General features: G+C 36.0%; 1 long non-coding RNA gene and 1 pseudogene across 1 annotated transcript; both read right to left on the reverse strand.

Moving 5' to 3' along the window:
• Nucleotides 1–2,874: 2,874 nt before the first annotated feature.
• On the reverse strand, nucleotides 2,875–3,279 carry LOC141403243 (speckle-type POZ protein pseudogene; annotated as a pseudogene).
• Nucleotides 3,280–23,506: 20,227 nt separating this feature from the next.
• On the reverse strand, nucleotides 23,507–24,650 carry LOC141400939 (uncharacterized). The gene is made up of 2 exons (XR_012412241.1): nucleotides 24,479–24,650; nucleotides 23,507–24,398 (listed from the first exon to the last, which is right to left on the reverse strand). It is a non-coding gene; the product is annotated as an uncharacterized lncRNA (long non-coding RNA).
• Between the last annotated feature and the right edge of the window lie 52 nt (nucleotides 24,651–24,702).

Genomic DNA, 24,702 nt, shown 5'->3' on the forward strand with positions numbered 1-24,702 from the left:
TGTATACTAAAACAAAAATATCAATCTCTGAATTTTTTTATGTTGTTTTTTTATTAACAATCCTTTTTTGAAATATTTTAGACAACATATATGTACATACATACATATGTCTAAAAAAATAAAATTCAATAATACTATTCCATAAAAAATTATTATTACTTCCCCTTAAAAATTGTTATTGTTTTGTATAAATAAATATTACTTGATTCATTAAAATCAACCGAATCAAAATATAAGAAATAACGATTGGGGCATTGATGACTTCTTAAACGGGGATTTACGGGCAATCTTCTGGAATTCTCCGTGCATCCATTTGACATCACATATGTAGTTCCCCTGTAATGTAGAGCTGGCAAAATATCGATAGCACAATCGATATTGATTTATTTTTGGGCTAATATCGATAATTATTTTTTTCTATCGAATATTCGAGTATGTGATAGAGCTGGCAAAAATCAATGGCAATATCGATAATATCGATTATTATTTAAAAATTCAATATCGATAGATAGTTTTGCCTATCGATATTATCGGAATAAAAACCCCTAACATGAAATCCATTGAAATAAATAGAAATTTCGCTGCTTTTCGGTTATGTGTGTGTAAGAAAGTAAGTCCGTAGTCACACGTACACATTTTTCGGTAAAATAAAATGTATTTTTTTACATTTTTTATAAAATAAAAGCTGTTGTTTATTCTCCTTTACATTCCTGTGAACTACTTTTGCATAATTTCAAAAAAATCATTAACATTTCCGCCATTTTCATCTCCAAATTAATGGCGTTGACAACTTAACGATAATATCGATAGCAATCGATATTTTAAAACATTATATCGAAAATATCTAATGTTGGGAATATCGATGGTTTGCCAGCTCTAAGCTTTAGAGTAACTTTCTATATGGCTATATCACACCAGCATCAATCTCGTAAGTTATGACAGTTCTTTTTATCAATACCGCATTCTTTAAGTTTCGCATTTTCCATACTGCTTTTAGGGCCAGTTTCACTATGTCGAAAGAAAATGAATGCGAACGAAAACCACCTAAACTTTGCTTTTGATGGTAATATTGACTTTGTTTTTGCTTCGAAACAACTACAAAATTTTAAATTATACACCAGTTTAGTAGTTTTTCTTTCGTTTTCATTTTCGTTCGACATAGTGAAACGGGCTGTTAGTTTTTTTCGATCACACCGCATGTACACTCCCGTTAACATAACCTATAAATGTAAACAACACAATGTAAAAAACCTAACAAATACTATGTTTACATTTAAGAAATCCACTAGATTTCAACTGTCAATTCCTTTGCGTATACTTCAAATGAAAACTCATCTATAATCGATTGGACTTCATTTGACGTTTGAGCAATGGAATTGACAGTTGAAATCGAGTGGATTTCGTAAATGTAAACATAGTAAAACACTATTTATTTTGCTAAAATGTCTCACTTTTGCTTTAGGTCTGTTCGATAACCCAAAAATTTGTACAAACTTTTACAAAATGCTTTTCGATATCAAACTTGTTCAATAAAGCTGGGTACACATTGTCAGTTTTGAATGGCAGCTTTGTTGTTGCTTGCTAGTGTGGCCGTTCATTTTTGTCATTCATCATGCAATCACAAAATAGTTTGTGGTTGCTGGACGGTTGGACAGTTATCGATAATTGCAAAAAATCGTCATTCAAAACTGGCAATGTGTACTGTACTTTAAAGAGATAGTTGCTAGTACTTGCAAGAACATGCAAATTCTTTTCACTCGTGAAGTTATCGTACAGACCTATTTTCTGTACTCATTTTTTCATTTCGATTTTCATCACATACTAGAGCTGGCCAACCATCGATATTTCAAACATTAGATATTTTCGATATAATATTTTAAAGTATCGATTGTTATCGATATTATCGTTAAGTTGTCAACACCATTAATTTGGAGATGAAAATGGCAGAAATGTCAATGCTTTTCTTGACATTATGGACAAGTAGTTCACAGAAATGTAAAGGAGAATAAACAATTGCTATTATTTTATAAAAATATTGAAAAATTCATATTACTTTTCCGAAAAAAGTGTACGTGTATCTACGTACTTACTTTCTCACACACACAACCGAAAAGCAGCGAAATTTATATTTATTTCAATGAATTTTAGGTTGCGGATTTTTGTTCCGATAATATCGATATGCAAAACTATCTATCGATATTTTATTTTTTAAAAATAATCGATTATATCGATAGTGCTATCGATTTTTGGCAGCTCTATCACATACCCGAATATTCGATAGAAAAAATAATTATCGAAATTAGCCCAAAAATAAATCCATATCGATAGTGTTATCGATATTTTGCCAGCTCTACTTTACAGGGGAAGTACATATGTGATGTGAAATGGATTCACTGAGAATTCCAGAACATTCCCGTATATCCCCGCTTAAGAAGTCGTCAATGCGCCAACCGTTACTTCACATATTTGGATTCGGTTGATTTTTATGAATCATGTAATATTTATTTATTTATACAAAACAATAAGAATTTTTTAAAGGGAATTAATATTAATTTTTTATAGAATAGTATTATTGTATTTTAATTTCTTTAGACATATGTATGTATGTATATGTTGTCTAAAATAGTTCAAAAACGGAGTTTATTTAAAAAAAAAAAACATAAAAAAGAATTCAGAGATTGATATTTTTGTATTTGTATACATGGTAGCAAAATTTTACCATTATTCAAATAAAGAAAAAATTCAGCTTGATGTCCTCAGTATTGATATACCATCGGCAATCCCACGGCAGCGGGTTCTTACGTACCGGATTGACCAGAAACCACAGAGTTTCGGCAAGTGGCTGGTTCTACGTAGGTTCCAATGCTGCTATTATTATACCGCATTCGTTTCGCGTTTTTTGTCCAAAACTAGCCTAGACAAGTCATGATCAGTTTGACTTAACTTTTTCCAGCTTTCTGTTTCTGTGACGGTTTTAAAATTGCTTAGTATAACCTGAATTGCCTTGGTTTTGAGACGTTCATTAGAGTAACGATCGGCCAACAAAAGGATATCAGCAACTGTAGCAAACTTTATTGTATTAATTAAAGTATTTTCGCACATTGTTTGCAAATCCAATATCGAGTATTTGTTAGCAGCAATAAAGAGCTGTTCTGCAAATTTTTCCGATATATCGCCACCCGTGTACAAAAATTTTAACATTTCCTCAATTACCTCGCCATCCATATCATCAATGCGTATACGATTCGTTTTACTTTCTTCGAAGTTGTTGCGAAACATAGCAGCAAACACTTGACTGCGGGCACATAATATCGCTTTGTGGGCTTTTAAGACATTTGTAATTCTTTATTATTCCTGTCATAATAAATTTATTTCGATAAATTCTCTTATTTGTTACAGATTGGACACATTTTATCGTCGTTCTAATTATATCGTAATTTGGGTTCGAACAACGAATATAGAGCGAAATAGCCTAAAACTGGGTACACATTGTCAGTTTTGAATGACAGCTTTGTTGTTGCTTGCTAGTGTGGCCGTTCATTTTTGTCATTCATCATGCAACCACAAAATATTTTGTGGTTGCTGGACAGTTATCGATAATTGCAAAAAATCGTCATTCAAAACTGACAATGTGTACTGTACTTTAGTATGAACAAGACCTGCGTGAAGTTAGCGACGTCGCCAACTTTCGATAACACAGAGTTATCGAAATTCACAGGGTGACACAGAACGTCAAAAATTCACATTTAGTACTATTTTTGCAACCCTGCTGACGAAAAAAGTTAGCGACGAATATTATAATTAATTAATTTTATAAAATTATGAATGAAAAACTCTAAAAACAATCCATCTTATTATAAATAATAAAATTTAAGTAATTTTCAAGAGTTAAATGTACGTCAATGTTACCAAACCATATCAAATAACGCATTGTTTTGAACCTAAAATTGACCAGTGGTCAGGACAGAGAATCACCTCTGGTATCTTTCCTATACAAACCTCGTCCAAACTGAATGCATGGAATGAAAGATAGAGTCCCAGAGAACATTTCCTCATACTAGGAATATTCAATTTCAGTTTTTTGTAGAACAAAGTTGTCCATTTTCCGTTTTCCAACTGGTGGTCAGGACAGAGAATCGCCTCTGGAATCGTCAATATACAAACCTCGTCCAAACTGAATACATGGAATGAAAGATAGAGTCCCAGAGAACATTTCCTCATACTAGGAATATTCAATTTCAGTTTTTTGTAGAACAAAGTTGTCGATTTTCCGTTTTCCAACTGGTGGTCAGGACAGAGAATCGCCTCTGGAATCTCCCCTATACAAACCAAAATGGACAACTTTGTTCTACAAAAAACTGAAATTGAATATTCCTAGTATGAGGAAATGTTCTCTGGGACTCTTTCTTTCATTCCATGCATTCAGTTTGGACGAGGTTTGTATAGGGGAGATTCCAGAGGCGATTCTATGTCCTGACCACCAGTTGGAAAACGGAAAATGGACAACTTTGTTCTACAAAAAACTGAAATTGAATATTCCTAGTATGAAGAAATGTTCTCTGGGACTCTATCTTTCATTCCATGTATTCAGTTTGGACGAGGTTTGTATATTGAAGATTCCAGAGGCGATTCTCTGTCCTGACCACCAGTTGGAAAACGGAAAATCGACAACTTTGTTCTACAAAAAACTGAAATTGAATATTCCTAGTATGAGGAAATGTTCTCTGGGACTCTATCTTTCATTCCATGCATTCAGTTTGGACGAGGTTTGTATATTGAAGATTCCAGAGGCGATTCTCTGTCCTGACCACCAGTTGGAAAACGGAAAATCGACAACTTTGTTCTACAAAAAACTGAAATTGAATATTCCTAGTATGAGGAAATGTTCTCTGGGACTCGTTCTTTCATTCCATGCATTCAGTTTGGACGAGGTTTGTATAGGGGAGATTCCAGAGGCGATTCTATGTCCTGACCACCAGTTGGAAAACGGAAAATGGACAACTTTGTTCGACAAAAAACTGAAATTGAATATTCCTAGTATGAGGAAATGTTCTCTGGGACTCTATCTTTCATTCCATGCATTCAGTTTGGACGAGGTTTGTATAGGAAAGATACCAGAGGTGATTCTCTGTCCTGACCACCGGTCAATTTTAGGTTCAAAACAATGCGTTATTTGATATGGTTTGGTAACATTGACGTACATTTAACTCTTGAAAATTACTTAAATTTTATTATTTATAATAAGATGGATTGTTTTTAGAGTTTTTCATTCATAATTTTATAAAATTAATTAATTATAATATTCGTCGCTAACTTTTTTCGTCAGCAGGGTTGCAAAAATAATACTAAATGTGAATTTTTGACGTTCTGTGTCACCCTGTGAATTTCGATAACTCTGTGTTATCGAAAGTTGGCGACGTCGCTAACTTCACGCAGGTTGAACAAGGCATTAGTATGAACAAGACATAAAATATCGATTGCTATAGATATTATCGTTAAGTTTTCAACTCCATTAACCTGCGTGAAGTTAGCGACGTCGCCAACTTTCGATAACACAGAGTTATCGAAATTCACAGGGTGACACAGAACGTCAAAAATTCACATTTAGTACTATTTTTGCAACCCTGCTGACGAAAAAAGTTAGCGACGAATATTATAATTAATTAATTTTATAAAATTATGAATGAAAAACTCTAAAAACAATCCATCTTATTATAAATAATAAAATTTAAGTAATTTTCAAGAGTTAAATGTACGTCAATGTTACCAAACCATATCAAATAACGCATTGTTTTGAACCTAAAATTGACCGGTGGTCAGGACAGAGAATCACCTCTGGTATCTTTCCTATACAAACCTCGTCCAAACTGAATGCATGGAATGAAAGAAAGAGTCCCAGAGAACATTTCCTCATACTAGGAATATTCAATTTCAGTTTTTTGTAGAACAAAGTTGTCCATTTTCCGTTTTCCAACTGGTGGTCAGGACAGAGAATCGCCTCTGGAATCTTCAATATACAAACCTCGTCCAAACTGAATGCATGGAATGAAAGATAGAGTCCCAGAGAACATTTCCTCATACTAGGAATATTCAATTTCAGTTTTTTGTAGAACAAAGTTGTCCATTTTCCGTTTTCCAACTGGTGGTCAGGACATAGAATCGCCTCTGGAATCTCCCCTATACAAACTTCGTCCAAACTGAATGCATGGAATGAAAGAAAGAGTCCCAGAGAACATTTCCTCATACTAGGTATATTCAATTTCAGTTTTTTGTAGAACAAAGTTGTCGATTTTCCGTTTTCCAACTGGTGGTCAGGACAGAGAATCGCCTCTGGAATCTTCAATATACAAACCTCGTCCAAACTGAATGCATGGAATGAAAGAAAGAGTCCCAGAGAACATTTCCTCATACTAGGAATATTCAATTTCAGTTTTTTGTAGAACAAAGTTGTCCATTTTCCGTTTTCCAACTGGTGGTCAGGACATAGAATCGCCTCTGGAATCTCCCCTATACAAACTTCGTCCAAACTGAATGCATGGAATGAAAGAAAGAGTCCCAGAGAACATTTCCTCATACTAGGAATATTCAATTTCAGTTTTTTGTAGAACAAAGTTGTCCATTTTCCGTTTTCCAACTGGTGGTCAGGACAGAGAATCGCCTCTGGAATCTTCAATATACAAACCTCGTCCAAACTGAATACATGGAATGAAAGATAGAGTCCCAGAGAACATTTCCTCATACTAGGAATATTCAATTTCAGTTTTTTGTAGAACAAAGTTGTCCATTTTCCGTTTTCCAACTGGTGGTCAGGACATAGAATCGCCTCTGGAATCTCCCCTATACAAACTTCGTCCAAACTGAATGCATGGAATGAAAGAAAGAGTCCCAGAGAACATTTCCTCATACTAGGAATATTCAATTTCAGTTTTTTGTAGAACAAAGTTGTCGATTTTCCGTTTTCCAACTGGTGGTCAGGACAGAGAATCGCCTCTGGAATCTCCCCTATACAAACTTCGTCCAAACTGAATGCATGGAATGAAAGAAAGAGTCCCAGAGAACATTTCCTCATACTAGGAATATTCAATTTCAGTTTTTTGTAGAACAAAGTTGTCCATTTTCCGTTTTCCAACTGGTGGTCAGGACAGAGAATCGCCTCTGGAATCTTCAATATACAAACCTCGTCCAAACTGAATACATGGAATGAAAGATAGAGTCCCAGAGAACATTTCCTCATACTAGGAATATTCAATTTCAGTTTTTTGTAGAACAAAGTTGTCCATTTTCCGTTTTCCAACTGGTGGTCAGGACATAGAATCGCCTCTGGAATCTCCCCTATACAAACTTCGTCCAAACTGAATGCATGGAATGAAAGAAAGAGTCCCAGAGAACATTTCCTCATACTAGGAATATTCAATTTCAGTTTTTTGTAGAACAAAGTTGTCGATTTTCCGTTTTCCAACTGGTGGTCAGGACAGAGAATCGCCTCTGGAATCTTCAATATACAAACCTCGTCCAAACTGAATGCATGGAATGAAAGAAAGAGTCCCAGAGAACATTTCCTCATACTAGGAATATTCAATTTCAGTTTTTTGTAGAACAAAGTTGTCCATTTTCCGTTTTCCAACTGGTGGTCAGGACAGAGAATCGCCTCTGGAATCTTCAATATACAAACCTCGTCCAAACTGAATGCATGGAATGAAAGATAGAGTCCCAGAGAACATTTCCTCATACTAGGAATATTCAATTTCAGTTTTTTGTAGAACAAAGTTGTCCATTTTCCGTTTTCCAACTGGTGGTCAGGACAGAGAATCGCCTCTGGAATCTTCAATATACAAACTTCGTCCAAACTGAATGCATGGAATGAAAGAAAGAGTCCCAGAGAACATTTCCTCATACTAGGAATATTCAATTTCAGTTTTTTGTAGAACAAAGTTGTCGATTTTCCGTTTTCCAACTGGTGGTCAGGACAGAGAATCGCCTCTGGAATCTTCAATATACAAACCTCGTCCAAACTGAATGCACGGAATGAAAGATAGAGTCCCAGAGAACATTTCCTCATACTAGGAATATTCAATTTCAGTTTTTTGTAGAACAAAGTTGTCCATTTTCCGTTTTCCAACTGGTGGTCAGGACATAGAATCGCCTCTGGAATCTCCCCTATACAAACCTCGTCCAAACTGAATGCATGGAATGAAAGAAAGAGTCCCAGAGAACATTTCCTCATACTAGGAATATTCAATTTCAGTTTTTTGTAGAACAAAGTTGTCCATTTTCCGTTTTCCAACTGGTGGTCAGGACATAGAATCGCCTCTGGAATCTCCCCTATACAAACTTCGTCCAAACTGAATGCATGGAATGAAAGATAGAGTCCCAGAAAACATTTCCTCATACTAGGAATGTTTTATTTCTAGAACAATGTTTCCAATTATCTGGTTTCCAAGTGATGGTCAACATTTGCGCCAAAGTCTTCTTGTTTACCATTTACTGCGCGTTGTTAACATTTTCTTACTTATAATAGGTGTGTTCGTTTACTCAACAATTTGTACCAGTTCAGTAATTTCTTGCAATCTTCTAAGGTCTTTTGCATTGTACTATAGTAAACGAACAACACCCAGTAATAATTTGTACAAATTTTATGTTTACGACAAATTAATGCATATCTTCTATACACAGTTTTATGCTATGTTCACATATACGAAATCCACTCGATTTCAAATGTCATATCCATAGGATAAACGTCAAATGAAATCGAGATGTGATTTACTCAACTTACATTATTTCATATTAAAATCCACCTGTTTGTATTTGTACGGCTCACATTATGGGTACTTCACATGATATGTTTTTTACATATGGGTTGTAACTTTGCTCGCACATATTATTGGTCTGTTCCTTTACTTTAGAAAATGGTAAAACCGGCAAAAGTAGCAAAAGTTGTGAACTGCTCTTATATGATTTGTATAGTGCCTTAAGTAAAGGAACGCTTTTCGAGTAAAAAGTTGTAAAACTTGAAGATTCTTGAAGGTAAAGGAACAGGGCTTATGTATACAAAGTGACAACTCATATGTAAAAAACATATCGTGTGATTGATAAAATGGCGGTGTTAAGTTTTCGCTTGGCATCCCACGTGTTTTAATTATCAAGGAAATATTCCTATATATACGATTTCTTCGCAGAAGACGGCTTTGAAGATCCCTAGTGTTATAATTCCGTATCTTAAAAAATAATTAACAATTATATAAAACATCGATTGCTTATGCCAATTTTACACTTACGCTCCAAAATCCACTGGCTTTCGCGAAATCCGGAAATACACCCCGGTGTTTACACTTATTTTTTTGTTGATTTCAATCATATAACAATGATCAAGGTAGATTCATATGGGCAGCTGATCGAACTTGAATGTTCAAAACAGGTTGTTGTCAATTGAATTAATAATCAAAAATATATTACAATATAGAACTCTACAACCTTATTTTTTAAAATTACCCTAAAATTATCTATATATCGTTTTAAGTGTGTAAAGTACAAACAAATGAAGAAAAAATAATTTCGTTGTTGAGACATCAAAAAATAAATGTTGATAGATAAAAGTTGTGTTTAAAACTACTTCAATAACAACTTGGAGTAGTTTTCCCATTAAGTGCTAAAAATGCGTTTTCGTACTCCGAAATTTATTTATAAATGTATTGGTTAAAAAGAGTTGTATTTTTCCTATTGTCTTCTAAAATCTGTCTTTTGTAAACGCCAGGTTACAGATATAGATGACAGTCATTTAATCTGTTCCTTTATTTTTTAATAAATGGTAATATTGGCAAAAATGGTAAAAGTTGTGAACCGCGCTCATACAAACTGTATGCTATTAAAAGTAAAGTGCTGGATACATAAGAGGATTTCTGGTTGAATTCATTACGTTGCTTGTTCGTCCGTTGCTTGTCATTTACGAAATCCACTTGATTTCAACTGTCAAATCCATAGATTATACGTCAAATGAAATCACATCTCGATTTGATTTGACGTTTATCCTATGGATATGACATTTGAAATCGAGTGGATTTCGTATATGTGAACATAGCATAAAACTGTGTATAGAAGATATGCATTAATTTGTCGTAAACATAAAATTTGTACAAATTATTACTGGGTGTTGTTCGTTTACTATAGTACAATGCAAAAGACATTTGAAGATTGCAAGAAATTACTGAACTTGTACAAATTGTTGAGTAAATCACATCTCGATTTCATTTGACGTTTATCCTATGGATATGACATTTGAAATCGAGTGGATTTCGTATATGTGAACATAGCATAAAACTGTGTATAGAAGATATGCATTAATTTGTCGTAAACATAAAATTTGTACAAATTATTACTGGGTGTTGTTCGTTTACTATAGTACAATGCAAAAGACATTTGAAGATTGCAAGAAATTACTGAACTTGTACAAATTGTTGAGTAAATCACATCTCGATTTCATTTGACGTTTATCCTATGGATATGACATTTGAAATCGAGTGGATTTCGTATATGTGAACATAGCATAAAACTGTGTATAGAAGATATGCATTAATTTGTCGTAAACATAAAATTTGTACAAATTATTACTGGGTGTTGTTCGTTTACTATAGTACAATGCAAAAGACCTTAGAAGATTGCAAGAAATTACTGAACTGGTACAAATTGTTGAGTAAACGAACACACCTATTATAAGTAAGAAAATGTTAACAACGCGCAGTAAATGGTAAACAAGAAGACTTTGGCGCAAATGTTGACCATCACTTGGAAACCAGATAATTGGAAACATTGTTCTAGAAATAAAACATTCCTAGTATGAGGAAATGTTCTCTGGGACTCTATCTTTCATTCCATGCATTCAGTTTGGACGAGGTTTGTATAGGGGAGATTCCAGAGGCGATTCTATGTCCTGACCACCAGTTGGAAAACGGAAAATCGACAACTTTGTTCTACAAAAAACTGAAATTGAATATTCCTAGTATGAGGAAATGTTCTCTGGGACTCTATCTTTCATTCCATGCATTCAGTTTGGACGAGGTTTGTATATTGAAGATTCCAGAGGCGATTCTCTGTCCTGACCACCAGTTGGAAAACGGAAAATCGACAACTTTGTTCTACAAAAAACTGAAATTGAATATTCCTAGTATGAGGAAATGTTCTCTGGGACTCTTTCTTTCATTCCATGCATTCAGTTTGGACGAAGTTTGTATAGGGGAGATTCCAGAGGCGATTCTATGTCCTGACCACCAGTTGGAAAACGGAAAATGGACAACTTTGTTCTACAAAAAACTGAAATTGAATATTCCTAGTATGAGGAAATGTTCTCTGGGACTCTATCTTTCATTCCATGTATTCAGTTTGGACGAGGTTTGTATATTGAAGATTCCAGAGGCGATTCTCTGTCCTGACCACCAGTTGGAAAACGGAAAATCGACAACTTTGTTCTACAAAAAACTGAAATTGAATATTCCTAGTATGAGGAAATGTTCTCTGGGACTCTTTCTTTCATTCCATGCATTCAGTTTGGACGAAGTTTGTATAGGGGAGATTCCAGAGGCGATTCTATGTCCTGACCACCAGTTGGAAAACGGAAAATGGACAACTTTGTTCTACAAAAAACTGAAATTGAATATTCCTAGTATGAGGAAATGTTCTCTGGGACTCTATCTTTCATTCCATGCATTCAGTTTGGACGAGGTTTGTATATTGAAGATTCCAGAGGCGATTCTCTGTCCTGACCACCAGTTGGAAAACGGAAAATCGACAACTTTGTTCTACAAAAAACTGAAATTGAATATTCCTAGTATGAGGAAATGTTCTCTGGGACTCTTTCTTTCATTCCATGCATTCAGTTTGGACGAAGTTTGTATAGGGGAGATTCCAGAGGCGATTCTATGTCCTGACCACCAGTTGGAAAACGGAAAATGGACAACTTTGTTCTACAAAAAACTGAAATTGAATATTCCTAGTATGAGGAAATGTTCTCTGGGACTCTATCTTTCATTCCATGTATTCAGTTTGGACGAGGTTTGTATATTGAAGATTCCAGAGGCGATTCTCTGTCCTGACCACCAGTTGGAAAACGGAAAATGGACAACTTTGTTCTACAAAAAACTGAAATTGAATATTCCTAGTATGAGGAAATGTTCTCTGGGACTCTTTCTTTCATTCCATGCATTCAGTTTGGACGAAGTTTGTATAGGGGAGATTCCAGAGGCGATTCTATGTCCTGACCACCAGTTGGAAAACGGAAAATGGACAACTTTGTTCTACAAAAAACTGAAATTGAATATTCCTAGTATGAGGAAATGTTCTCTGGGACTCTTTCTTTCATTCCATGCATTCAGTTTGGACGAGGTTTGTATATTGAAGATTCCAGAGGCGATTCTCTGTCCTGACCACCAGTTGGAAAACGGAAAATCGACAACTTTGTTCTACAAAAAACTGAAATTGAATATTCCTAGTATGAGGAAATGTTCTCTGGGACTCTTTCTTTCATTCCATGCATTCAGTTTGGACGAAGTTTGTATAGGGGAGATTCCAGAGGCGATTCTATGTCCTGACCACCAGTTGGAAAACGGAAAATGGACAACTTTGTTCTACAAAAAACTGAAATTGAATATTCCTAGTATGAGGAAATGTTCTCTGGGACTCTATCTTTCATTCCATGTATTCAGTTTGGACGAGGTTTGTATATTGAAGATTCCAGAGGCGATTCTCTGTCCTGACCACCAGTTGGAAAACGGAAAATGGACAACTTTGTTCTACAAAAAACTGAAATTGAATATTCCTAGTATGAGGAAATGTTCTCTGGGACTCTTTCTTTCATTCCATGCATTCAGTTTGGACGAAGTTTGTATAGGGGAGATTCCAGAGGCGATTCTATGTCCTGACCACCAGTTGGAAAACGGAAAATGGACAACTTTGTTCTACAAAAAACTGAAATTGAATATTCCTAGTATGAGGAAATGTTCTCTGGGACTCTATCTTTCATTCCATGCATTCAGTTTGGACGAGGTTTGTATATTGAAGATTCCAGAGGCGATTCTCTGTCCTGACCACCAGTTGGAAAACGGAAAATCGACAACTTTGTTCTACAAAAAACTGAAATTGAATATTCCTAGTATGAGGAAATGTTCTCTGGGACTCTTTCTTTCATTCCATGCATTCAGTTTGGACGAAGTTTGTATAGGGGAGATTCCAGAGGCGATTCTATGTCCTGACCACCAGTTGGAAAACGGAAAATGGACAACTTTGTTCTACAAAAAACTGAAATTGAATATTCCTAGTATGAGGAAATGTTCTCTGGGACTCTATCTTTCATTCCATGTATTCAGTTTGGACGAGGTTTGTATATTGAAGATTCCAGAGGCGATTCTCTGTCCTGACCACCAGTTGGAAAACGGAAAATGGACAACTTTGTTCTACAAAAAACTGAAATTGAATATTCCTAGTATGAGGAAATGTTCTCTGGGACTCTTTCTTTCATTCCATGCATTCAGTTTGGACGAGGTTTGTATAGGAAAGATACCAGAGGTGATTCTCTGTCCTGACCACCGGTCAATTTTAGGTTCAAAACAATGCGTTATTTGATATGGTTTGGTAACATTGACGTACATTTAACTCTTGAAAATTACTTAAATTTTATTATTTATAATAAGATGGATTGTTTTTAGAGTTTTTCATTCATAATTTTATAAAATTAATTAATTATAATATTCGTCGCTAACTTTTTTCGTCAGCAGGGTTGCAAAAATAGTACTAAATGTGAATTTTTGACGTTCTGTGTCACCCTGTGAATTTCGATAACTCTGTGTTATCGAAAGTTGGCGACGTCGCTAACTTCACGCAGGTACTCCATTATAGGGATACGCAAGTCGATTTTCGAGTAATCGATTCCTCGATTCTTTGATATGAAGAATCTAAAACTCGGAATCGAGTTTTGACTTCATAGAGAATCGAAAGATCCATTTTCTATTATGATTCTTCGATTCTTGCAGAGGGAATCGAAAGATCGATTCAATAAGAGCAAGACAACAATATTATATTATTTGTTGTACTGATGAACAAAGTTTATCTAACGGTACGGCAGTGTTAAACGCGAAGCATTGTACACTAAAACGTTCACATTTTCAACTAAGGAGTCATCTCGATCGAACGATTCTTTTATCCAAGTGAGTTCTAAGTAAGAATCAAAGGATCGAAAGATCGATTTTTGATTCCTACGTAAGAATCGAAAAATCGATTTTTGAGTTCTAAGTAAGAATCAAAAGATCGATTCTTGAGTTCTAAGTAAGAATCAAAAGATCGATTTTTGCTTGGTAATGCGTATCCCTACTCCATTAATTTGGAGATGAAGCTGGCGGAAATGTCAATGCTCTTCTTGACGTTGGCCGTTGGTAACACACATAAAAACTTTGTTCCAGAACTAAAAAGTTTTTAACATTTTTACGACTTTTACATATTTTACCCGAAAACCCGTTCCCGTACACAAAAAAGTTGTAAAATGTTCACTTCTCTTTAAGTACAGTACACATTGTCCCTTATGAACTTTTCAAGGGAGAGCGCAGCTAGGATGCACTCCATTTTGCTTCCACAGCACACAGCTAGGATGCACTTAGTTTTCGATCCAAACCACAGCGTTTGGTGTAGTCGTTTGGATTGAATTCATAGGCACTCTTCGGAATGTGTTTTTAATCAATCTAAAGATGCAGTGAAAATGCAAGCTATTACGAAATATTCCAGACTAAATAAAATGCATTTATTATTTGTGTAAAACAAGAATACAAAGAACGCTATTATATAAACACAAATTAAAAATGTTTCCATTAAATTCAATCACTTCCTCCGTTCTCCATTTAATCCAAGCGCGCAACTGATTTTGCTTCGTCATCCTAAAGGGTTTTTATGTTGCCTTCCCATCACTAGTTCAGCTTTCGACTCCACCTCCACTCCATTAAAAATTTCCGTCTCGTAAATTACCACAAAAATTTTCGCAACTTTATGCTCTGTTCCAGAACCTGCATGAAGCTACTATTTTTTACTACGATAACATTTTTTCCTTTATGTTATCGGAAAAAAAAGAAAAAAATAGTAGAATCTTGCAGTACTGGAACAGGCCATTAGTTTGTATTTTTTATTTTATAACAAATTCTTCGAAATATATTCACGCTTGTTTCTCTTTTGATGAAATTGTGTCGGTAGCGACGGGTAGGGATCAACCTACTGTTTTTGTTTTGTAGGGATCTCTAAAGCAACTGCTTATAAATGCTCTGATCCAGAACCTGCAAGAAGCTACTATTTTTTGCTATGATAGCATTTTTTTCTTTATGTTATCGAAAAAAATAGTAAAGTAGGGTACACACGATCAGTTTTGACTGTCGGTTGCTTGCCAGTGGGGCCGTTCATTTTTGTCAGTCATCAGGCAACCACAAAATATTTTGTGGTTGCTGGACGGTTGGACATTTATCGATATTTCCGAGAAATTGACAGTCAAAACTGATCGTGTGTCCCCCGCTTAAAAATTAGTAGATTCTTGCAGTTCTGGAACAAACCAAAAAAGTATCGAACGGAGTGCATTTTTCATAACTCTGTTGGCCGACATCGAAAACTGTTGTGAAATCATAACTCCAATTGCACGACTTCCAATTTTTTTCGCTGGGTAGGTCTGTTTGGTTAATTTCCCAGCAAGAATTGTCCAGCAAGAACTTTCTGAGAGAGCAAGGAGTTTTTATTCTCTTTTGTAAGAAAATTTTAAAATGTAAAAAGCACCTTCCCCGCAAAAACCAGCAAGCAATCAGCTGACTTACCAAAACAGAACAATTTGTCCGCCAATGAAGGAACCAAAGGAAGCAAAAAATTAGTATTTTATTAAAAATAAAAAAGAAAAATGACCCAAAAAAGTATTTTTTTCCACTTTGCAACTTTGTTCTCCAAACAACACAACACAACTAGCCTTGCTATTCCCACAATAAAATTGTTTTTAATTTTCACAAACTTAAGTCAACGAAAAATTAAAAACATATGATTGATTGTTTTCAGGAAGAAGAAGAGGTGCTAGTGCTTGCTGGAAGAAATTTGTCCAGCAAGAATTTGCAACTGTCAAAATGCCTCTCTCGAATCGCTCTCTTTTCCTGACTTTTTGTGTTAACAGACGACTTTCAGCAACAATTGGTACAAATTGTTATAAATTTTAGGGTAACCAGACAGGCTTGATGCTATAAAAATGCAAGCAATTGCAAAATATCCCAGAATAAATAAAATGCATTTATTATTTGTTTAAAACAATAATATTAAGAACTTTATTACATAAACACAACACACATAAAATGTATCGAAGAGAGTGCATTTTTCATAACTCCGTGTGGACTGCATTCAAAGATGTTGAGGAATCATAATACCCCGTTTATATATAACCGGATTTAACAAACCGACTGGGTTTTAAATGTCAATTCCATTGATTATATTTCAAATAAATCTTCATGAAGAAGGTTAACCCTGCAAAAAGCTCTAATATAAACAGCATATTACTCTGCATTGCACTACTTCCAAAATTTTTTGCAGGGGTAGTTATTTCTGTTTGACGAAACATAAAATACCAGTTGATCGAACTGCTAAAATAAGTTATTGTAAATTAAATTCTCACGCAAAACACAAGAAATGTTGACATTTTACGTGTACAACATTACATTTATTTGTTTTCTTTTTCGAGATAAATCTACATGTTTGTGTACAGTTTGACAATTCTATACCTCACACCGAATTCAACACATGACATATGAATTTTGACAGCTCAAATAGAAACCATCTGATTTTTGTTGGAGGACCTATGATTGGGCCATGGTCACGACATTTAAGGAAACAGACCAATTGATGTAAAGGGCTGGGTACATAAGCTGCCATGATAGAATAATTTAGATGTATTTATTTATTATATTTATGGCCTATTCTGTCAAAAGCAGGGTTGACATTTTATACTGTTGTTGACATTATGCAATAATAAAGGTAGATGCGTCACTGAATTGTTGCAACAAAAAAATTCTGCTGTAATGCCAAGTTCACACTTGCGCTCTAAAATCCACTGGATTTCACGAAATCCTGAAATACATCCCAGTGTTTACACTTATATTTTTGTTGATTTCATACATATCACAATGATGAAGGTAGATGCATACGCGCAGCTGATCGAACATGAATTTTCAAAACAAGTTGTTGCAAATTGAATTAGTCATCAAAAATATACGACAATATAGAACTTTACAACTTTATTTCGAAAATTATCGTAAAACTATCTATATATCGTATTAATTGTGTATAGAACCCGTTCCCGTACTCCGAAGTCTAGCAAGACTTACACTTCTCTTTAAACAAAAATAGCGCCGAATAACACCCTATTCTCCTGTTTTCTGCCATACAATTTTGGCATAGTAGAAACTAGCAACATGTTCATTATCATCTAAATACGATAGCTGATACGTTGATTTGCTGAAGTTTTTGCAATTTTCGTCATTTTTTCGTTCCCTATTTTTTAAGAAATTTGTATGGGGAAGCAATTTTAGACATTTCGCTCTTTTTTCTAACATTACCATTAAAAAAGTACGAGAACGCAATTAAAAATAGCATTGTATCAAAGTAATCTAATATTTTTTTACATTGTTTAAAAATTTTGATTCTAAAATTTTTTGTTGCAGCAATTGACCATCTACCTTGTTTATTGTGATACGTGAAAAGTGTTGCAACTTTTGGTACTTTTTCAGTCACAAACTGGGTTGTATATCATGTGTACTGTGATTTCGATGTTGATTTCGCTGAAATCACGAAATGAGATGATTTCATTTTTGTATGCGAAATCATGATAATTTTTGCTTGATGCCGCGCGAAATGACGAAACGCCTTCGAAATCATGAAAAGACGCCGAATGTAAACCAAACATAACACTATGGTCCGTTCTTACATGTTATCTTTAAAGTCATTTTAGTTATACCTTACTTTAAGAAAATTAAAGAATTTGGTGCAGCATACTCCTTTTAATTTATCTGACACTTATTATTAAAGGAAACATGTAAGAACAAAAACGGGTTATCTGTCCGATATCGGCCAAAATTTAACTACAGAAAGGATGTAATAATGGGCCTTTATCTTAAAATTGAAAACAAGGACAACACATTTTTATTCGCGTGGCAAAATTAAATTGATTTTTTAATAGAAGTACAGAGGAAAGATTGATTTGACAAGTATTGATATTTGCTTTGTTCCTTTACTTTTTTAATGGTAAGAGTGGTAAAAGAGAAAAGTGTCAAAATTGCTCTCTCATGAACATTTTTACCAGAAAAGTAAAGGAACGGAAAAATGGTAGGTCTGGCAGCAATGTCAGAAAAAAACATAAAAAATCAATTTTCGTCTTTTATTTCAGTTTTTAATTTAGTTTTGTCAGTGTTCGACTTTTTCTTCGGTTTTTCGTCCATTTTGTGAAATAATCGTCAAACAAAAGTCGAAAAATCAGTTCTGCCATTTTCTACCTGCAGAAATTTTGCTGGTAGTCTGTGGTAGAAGAGAAAGCCATTTTCGCGCTCTCTCCCCTCTCACTCTCTTAAAAATTGCTTCCAGTTTTGCCACTTTTCGGGGTTAAGGAACGCTTTACAGGTTAAAAATGGTAACAATTAACCATTTGTGGTAACCTCAGGTAAGTAAAGGATCACAGCTATTAATTGAAATTTGTTCTAAAAGTACAGCTGAAATGTCAACGTATCTGCAAATCGGACGCCAGCAAGTAAAAGATAAAGGCCAGAACAGAATCAATCGTCGCTTGCTTTGCTTGCTTAGAGGTAGTTTACACTATCTATCAATGTCATATGACACGAAATAAAAACATTCCATATCTACCCACGCAGGCAATGTCGAGACGTAATTTTATTACATTTTTGCTGGTGTGGACGCGTAATACCCTAGACAGACGGCAGCGTTAATTTGCATTAATAACTGTATTTAATTTTGGCCTGACAGACGACAGTTTCTGCATTTACGAAACAGCTGATTGCTGTTTTGTTGTTGTTTGCAATGTATTTTTTGTTTTCCTTGTGTCTCAGAGCATGAATATGCTCTCTCCTCCATATGAATATTGGCTCTCTTCTACGGCATTGCCATATTGAAATACCTAAATGCCTTTTAAATGCAGCTCGATTTTGTGCATTAAGAATATGGATAATGCACGAATTAATTTGAATTAAGGCAGTTAATGCAAATTAACGCTGCCGTCTGTCTAGGGTATAAAGTAAATGGCGTAAGGAAAAATCCCCAATATTGCACATATTGATGAAAATTTTCATGTCATATGACATTTACATATAGTGTAAAATACCCCTTACCAAATATCAAATTATAAAGAAATGCCAGAACCTCCTAGAGGAGAACGCAGGCGGATTTGCAAAGAGGCTCTGGCATTCCTTTATAATTTGACATTTGGGGAAGCAAGCGACGATTGATTCTGTTCTGGGGCTCAATTCTTGTTCTATGAAAATGTGAAATGAAAACTTTTATAAAGGAAATAAATGTCAAATGAAAAATTTTATAAAGAAAACATTTTTCATTTCAAATTTTCATAGAACAAGAATCCAGCCCCTGGCCTTTAGAGAATTTGCATGTTTGTTTTCAGTGTTTTGTTTTGTTCTTTTTGGAACACTGATGATAAGCTGCCTCGCCTGAAGGCCTGCGTACATAAGCTGCCTTGCCTGATTGCCTTAGGTTAGGTTAGGTTTGGGGATGTGTAGTCAATATATATATATATATATATATATATATATATATATTGACTACGCCACTCGGAGACCTTTCGGTCCATTGTGATCATCCATAAGGAAAAAAGAGGTTCAGAATTACCTGAAAAGACAAGAGAAGAGAAAAGAGAGAAAAATAAAGAAAAAAGGGGTGTGGTTTGGAAAGTAGTAATAAATGAAATAATTATAAAAGAGAATGAAGATATAATAAATAAAGAGAGGTTGGTTTATTTGGCGATGGTGGAAAAAACTGTCAGAGAAGTAGTTACGCTTATGGGTCGCGCCGTCCCAGCCAATTCAGATTTTTGATGATGTTGTTTATGATTGTTGGTTCCATGTTTGAGTGGAAGGTTAAGCTTGGAGGAAAGCGTATTCCCGTTAATCTATATCGCTTTCGAGTTAACATCGGGCAACGACATAAAATATGCTCGATCGTCTCCGTTTCCTCCTCATCTTCACAGAGCCTGCAATAGTCCACGCCATCATCCTCCCATTTGCCGATAAAAGCTCGGATGTTGCAATGGCCGGTAATGACTCCCGTCAATACCCTGATTTCTGATTTACTCAAACTTAAAAGTGAAGTTGTTCTCTTTGTTGAAAGATTCGGCCAAATGGCCCTTGACACGTTGCACCTTGGTTCATTATGCCATAGTTCCTTGGCTTGTTTTTCAAAGAACGTCTCCACCTTCCGAAAAACGTGACATATGGGTGGTTTGATAGAATCAGTGATAGCTTGACTTGTTGATTGAGATCCTTGTCTTGCCAGTTCATCTTCCTTCTCGTTTCCCACAATGTCACAGTGTCCCGGTACCCAGCAGAGTCGGACAGCGTTAGTGAGGTTCGCCAAAGCAGTTCTACACTCAAGAACGGCCTCAGACTTGATATTGGGGGATTTGATGGCTTTAAGAGCCGGCTGACTATCAACGAAGATAGTCATCGGTTCAAAGATTTCAGCATCCAGACTTTTTATCAACTCTGCGGCCATTTTGAACTCGAAGATTTCTGCTCGGAAAACACTACAGTCGCTGTTCAACCTATATGAGTATTCGAGGCAAAGCTTCTCGCAGTAGACGCCAGCTCCGGTACCTTCTTCCATCTTGGAACCGTCTGTATAGAAAGCCAGACCGTGCAGAGGAGGGTTACTACGGATCCAGTCATCTCTACTAGGGATAACGACCTCAAAATCATCAAATCTATGGATTGGTGATAAGTAGTCGCTGAATTTCCCCTGCTGATTCAAGCTAAGGTTTGGCCCTAGCTCCCGAAGAATGCATGCATGACCATAGGTGATGTCACGCCAACGATTCAATTCATGTAGCCTTAGGGCACTACGTGCTGCTTATCAGGATCGAGGCTGCCCTTTGCACCTTGTCCATGTTGCCAGAGTTCGACTTATGTCGAAGCGCATGCCACCAGACAAGACATCCATAGGATAGGATGGGTCTCACAACTATACAACCAGTGTATAATAGCTGGATTTAACCCCCAATTTTTCCCAATCGAATTCTTAAATGAATAGAGTGCGGTCACACCTCTCTTCGTCCGTTCCTCGACGTTCCTTTTCCATCTCAATTGAGAATTCAGGATTGTACCTAGGTATTTGGCCTCAGGAGATAGATGTAACTGCACTCCATCCAATGTTGGTGGTATGAAGTCGCCGAGCTTACGCTTTCTGGTGAACAATACCAGTTCTGTTTTCGGTGGATTTACACCAAGGCCATTTGTGGTGCCCCAACGGGACAGCTTTGATAAGGCTCTTTGCATAAGCTCCGAAATTGTGGACAAGAATTTGCCAGTTATTAGTATAACTACATCACGCGGACAATCGACAATGTTAATGCCCTGATTGTCGAATTCCGCCAAAATATTGTATATCACAACTAGCCACAGCAGCGGTGAGAGTACACCTCTCTGGGGAGTACCTCTAGTTACTGTCTTCCTTGTTGTCAACTCACCAATGCTGGAATTTATGATCCTGCTCTCCAGCATTCTCTTTATCCAGCAGATCAGGGTTTCCGGGGTGTTGACCGCTCTAAGCGAGAGATGAATGGATTCAAGTTTTACGCTGTTGAACTCTCCTTCTATATCCAGGAAAGCCGCCAAGGTAAATTTTGAATTCTCCATGTTTCTCTCAATGAAACCCACGACCTCATGAAGAGCAGTTTCGACAGATTTACCCTGTGTACCCCCTGATTGGGTGGATCAGGGTCCTCATATGGCATGTAGATTGCGGACAGGAGAGTGGCCTTCACTTTACCGTTCTCCAGTCGCACCGTGCACATGTCTCCATTACTGTAATTAGATAGAAAGATTAGATTGAGATTATTCCTACCTACTACACAGGTCCTCACCTTGTCCCCTTCGGACGATGCGAAGACCTCGAAGTTGGCATTGTTCAGTCCAGAGACCTTATTTTTGTATATAAGGTTCCTGGACTAGAACAATGTCCACCTCTGAGTTCGTGAGGGACAGGAGTAGTTCGGCGGCAGCTGCTTTACAATGATGCAGATTAATCTGCAAAATGCGTAGCACCTGCCGCCTACCTACTCCTACTGACTTTCGCGAGGTGGAATCAGTCGGAACCGAACCCATCCTGAACCAAAGTTCAGTTTTCCCTCACGAATCTTAAGGTACTCCTCTCCTGAGGAGTCTATCGCCATCTTGGCATCCACCCTCCTTCTCCTTACAAGGGGTTAGACTCATTACAGTCCAGTCCTTAGTAAGGAGACCTGGGTTCTGGAGCTCCAGCATCCTCAGCAGAAGTTCCTTATCCACGGTAGGTGGGGGAACCCATGCTGGGAATACCTTCCTAGACGGAATCTCCGTTATGGACACCGCAGCAATGCCTGATTGCCTTGCTTTCCTGCTTCATTTCTGACGTAATAAAAATAAAAGAATAAAGAAGGCCGAGCAAATTTCGAACTGGGTTGCCCCTTTCTTTTTTATTCTTTTATCAGACGCAAGCAAGCTAAGCAGGCAAGGCAGCTTATATACTCACCCCTTGATTGCCTTGCTTTCCTGCTTCGTTTCTGACGTAATAAATATAATAGAATAAAGACGAAATGAAGCAGGAAACTCATGGTTCACACATGCGCAACAGTTGCTGAAATTATACAATTCCCTTTTGACCGTTTTTCTTATTTTTAACAGAAGGGTTGCATTTTACAGCATTTTTGTAACAAACGTACTTTGTGAACAAAAATGTACAATTCATGTACCAATTTGAATTGCCTGTAAGTCGATGGTCAGACTAGCACGATTTCAACATGGCGACGTCAAGTTTATAGGCGAGGGGTATGAAGTAGTGAAACCGATGTACATGGTTTTCTGTGTTTGTTGTGTTGCCTCTTCTTGTTCATCGTTGCAAGATTTTTTCTTCAATTTGTTATAATCCGGCTTATGCGGCACTGTGGTGGGGTATCCAGCTAGTTCAGGGGAGCTGTACTCAAGGCGGTCCCAACCCTGGCACCATCAGCCCAAGGGGATAAACAATAATGAATTTGAACATACAAAGACAAGAACACAAACAACAAATACAACCCTACATATACCAGTGACAAAGGTGCTTGATGGAAAATTGCACCCACACATAGCCCGCCCAACCTTGACCCTTTAGTCCGTTTCATCAGTCATTATTAAAAGGGCCCCGTACTCCACACACACTTACCTAGCAATTTACATCTTATTACCCCCCTTTATAACACAAAACTAGCACATAATTTTTCTTGACAATCAAGCATAAAAATATATTGATGGCTTAGTCATTTTTTTGCTCTTAACCTACTAACAAAAATTCATAATCACAAAAAAAATGAATTATTAATACCGAAATTAGGGACAAAATGGCGAGTCACTGACTCAGATTACCTCTCTTTTCCAATTACAATGCCAATTCGGCCACACACAATAAAATTCTATCAAATTCCCTACCTAAAAGAGCTCTCTTAAGCGGTGATTAGACTGTTCATTGGTAGTCTTAATATTTTTTCGTTTAAATCCTTTTATGATAATTTTGCTGAGAAGTAATCCTACACTCGATTAATATTAAATGGCGGCATTAATAACCCTCACATAAAAAAAATTAGAATTAAATATTGAGTATGGACAACACAACTTATTTTAAAATATATCTAGTTTACGATAAAAATCAATTTAATTAGAATCAAGATATTTTTTTATATTAAGAATTAATTCAAAGTTTTATCATTACTTTCATTTCAGGTATTTTTCTCTTTTTGATAATTGGCGCTCATGCGCGAAATGGCCGTCAATTCAATAAATTCGTTCTTCGTAAGCAGTGTAAACGGTGGATTTCACTATTTAATTTACCTGGCATCGAAGGCTTACATCAATCTTTTACTCAATTCAGCAAAGGAAGTTTTTTCTTGGCAAGCTCCAGAAACGCACGGTTTACATCAATTCTTCAATGATCCAGGCAATCATAAGTGTGGTTCACAGCAAAAACCAAAAAATCATAATAAGGTTATTTCTGCTTCCCCGATGTATTTTTATGGATAATTTTTAAATGGTTGAATAAAATGTTGCTGCCCTCCTCCCTTTTGGATCGTCGAGGAGGACAGTTGATGTCTTCTTTTAAATTGTTGGTGCAATCTTAAATGAAGAATAAAATAAACACAACACCAAACAATCACTACTTGTTACTAAATACAAGCACCAAAATTAAAACTTACGTAGTTGGTAATCTGCCCACAACATTAAAAAAAGACACAATTTTAAATAAAATATTTGAATTGTTTTTTTGAAAAATAATTTATAATTATTTGTTTTATTTTTTTGTTATCTGGGTGAACGTTGAGGTTTAATATCCCAACTTAGGGGTTAGACACGGCACTTGATTCTGACGCGCTTTTTAGGTTCTAGGCCCTTTTATATCCTGGGAAATGACGCTAAAATT

The sequence above is a fragment of the Musca autumnalis genome, unplaced genomic scaffold, assembly GCF_047663935.1.
Source record: "Musca autumnalis isolate F117 unplaced genomic scaffold, ASM4766393v1 scaffold_4, whole genome shotgun sequence".
In the NCBI taxonomy this organism is placed as follows: Eukaryota; Metazoa; Arthropoda; class Insecta; order Diptera; family Muscidae; genus Musca; species Musca autumnalis.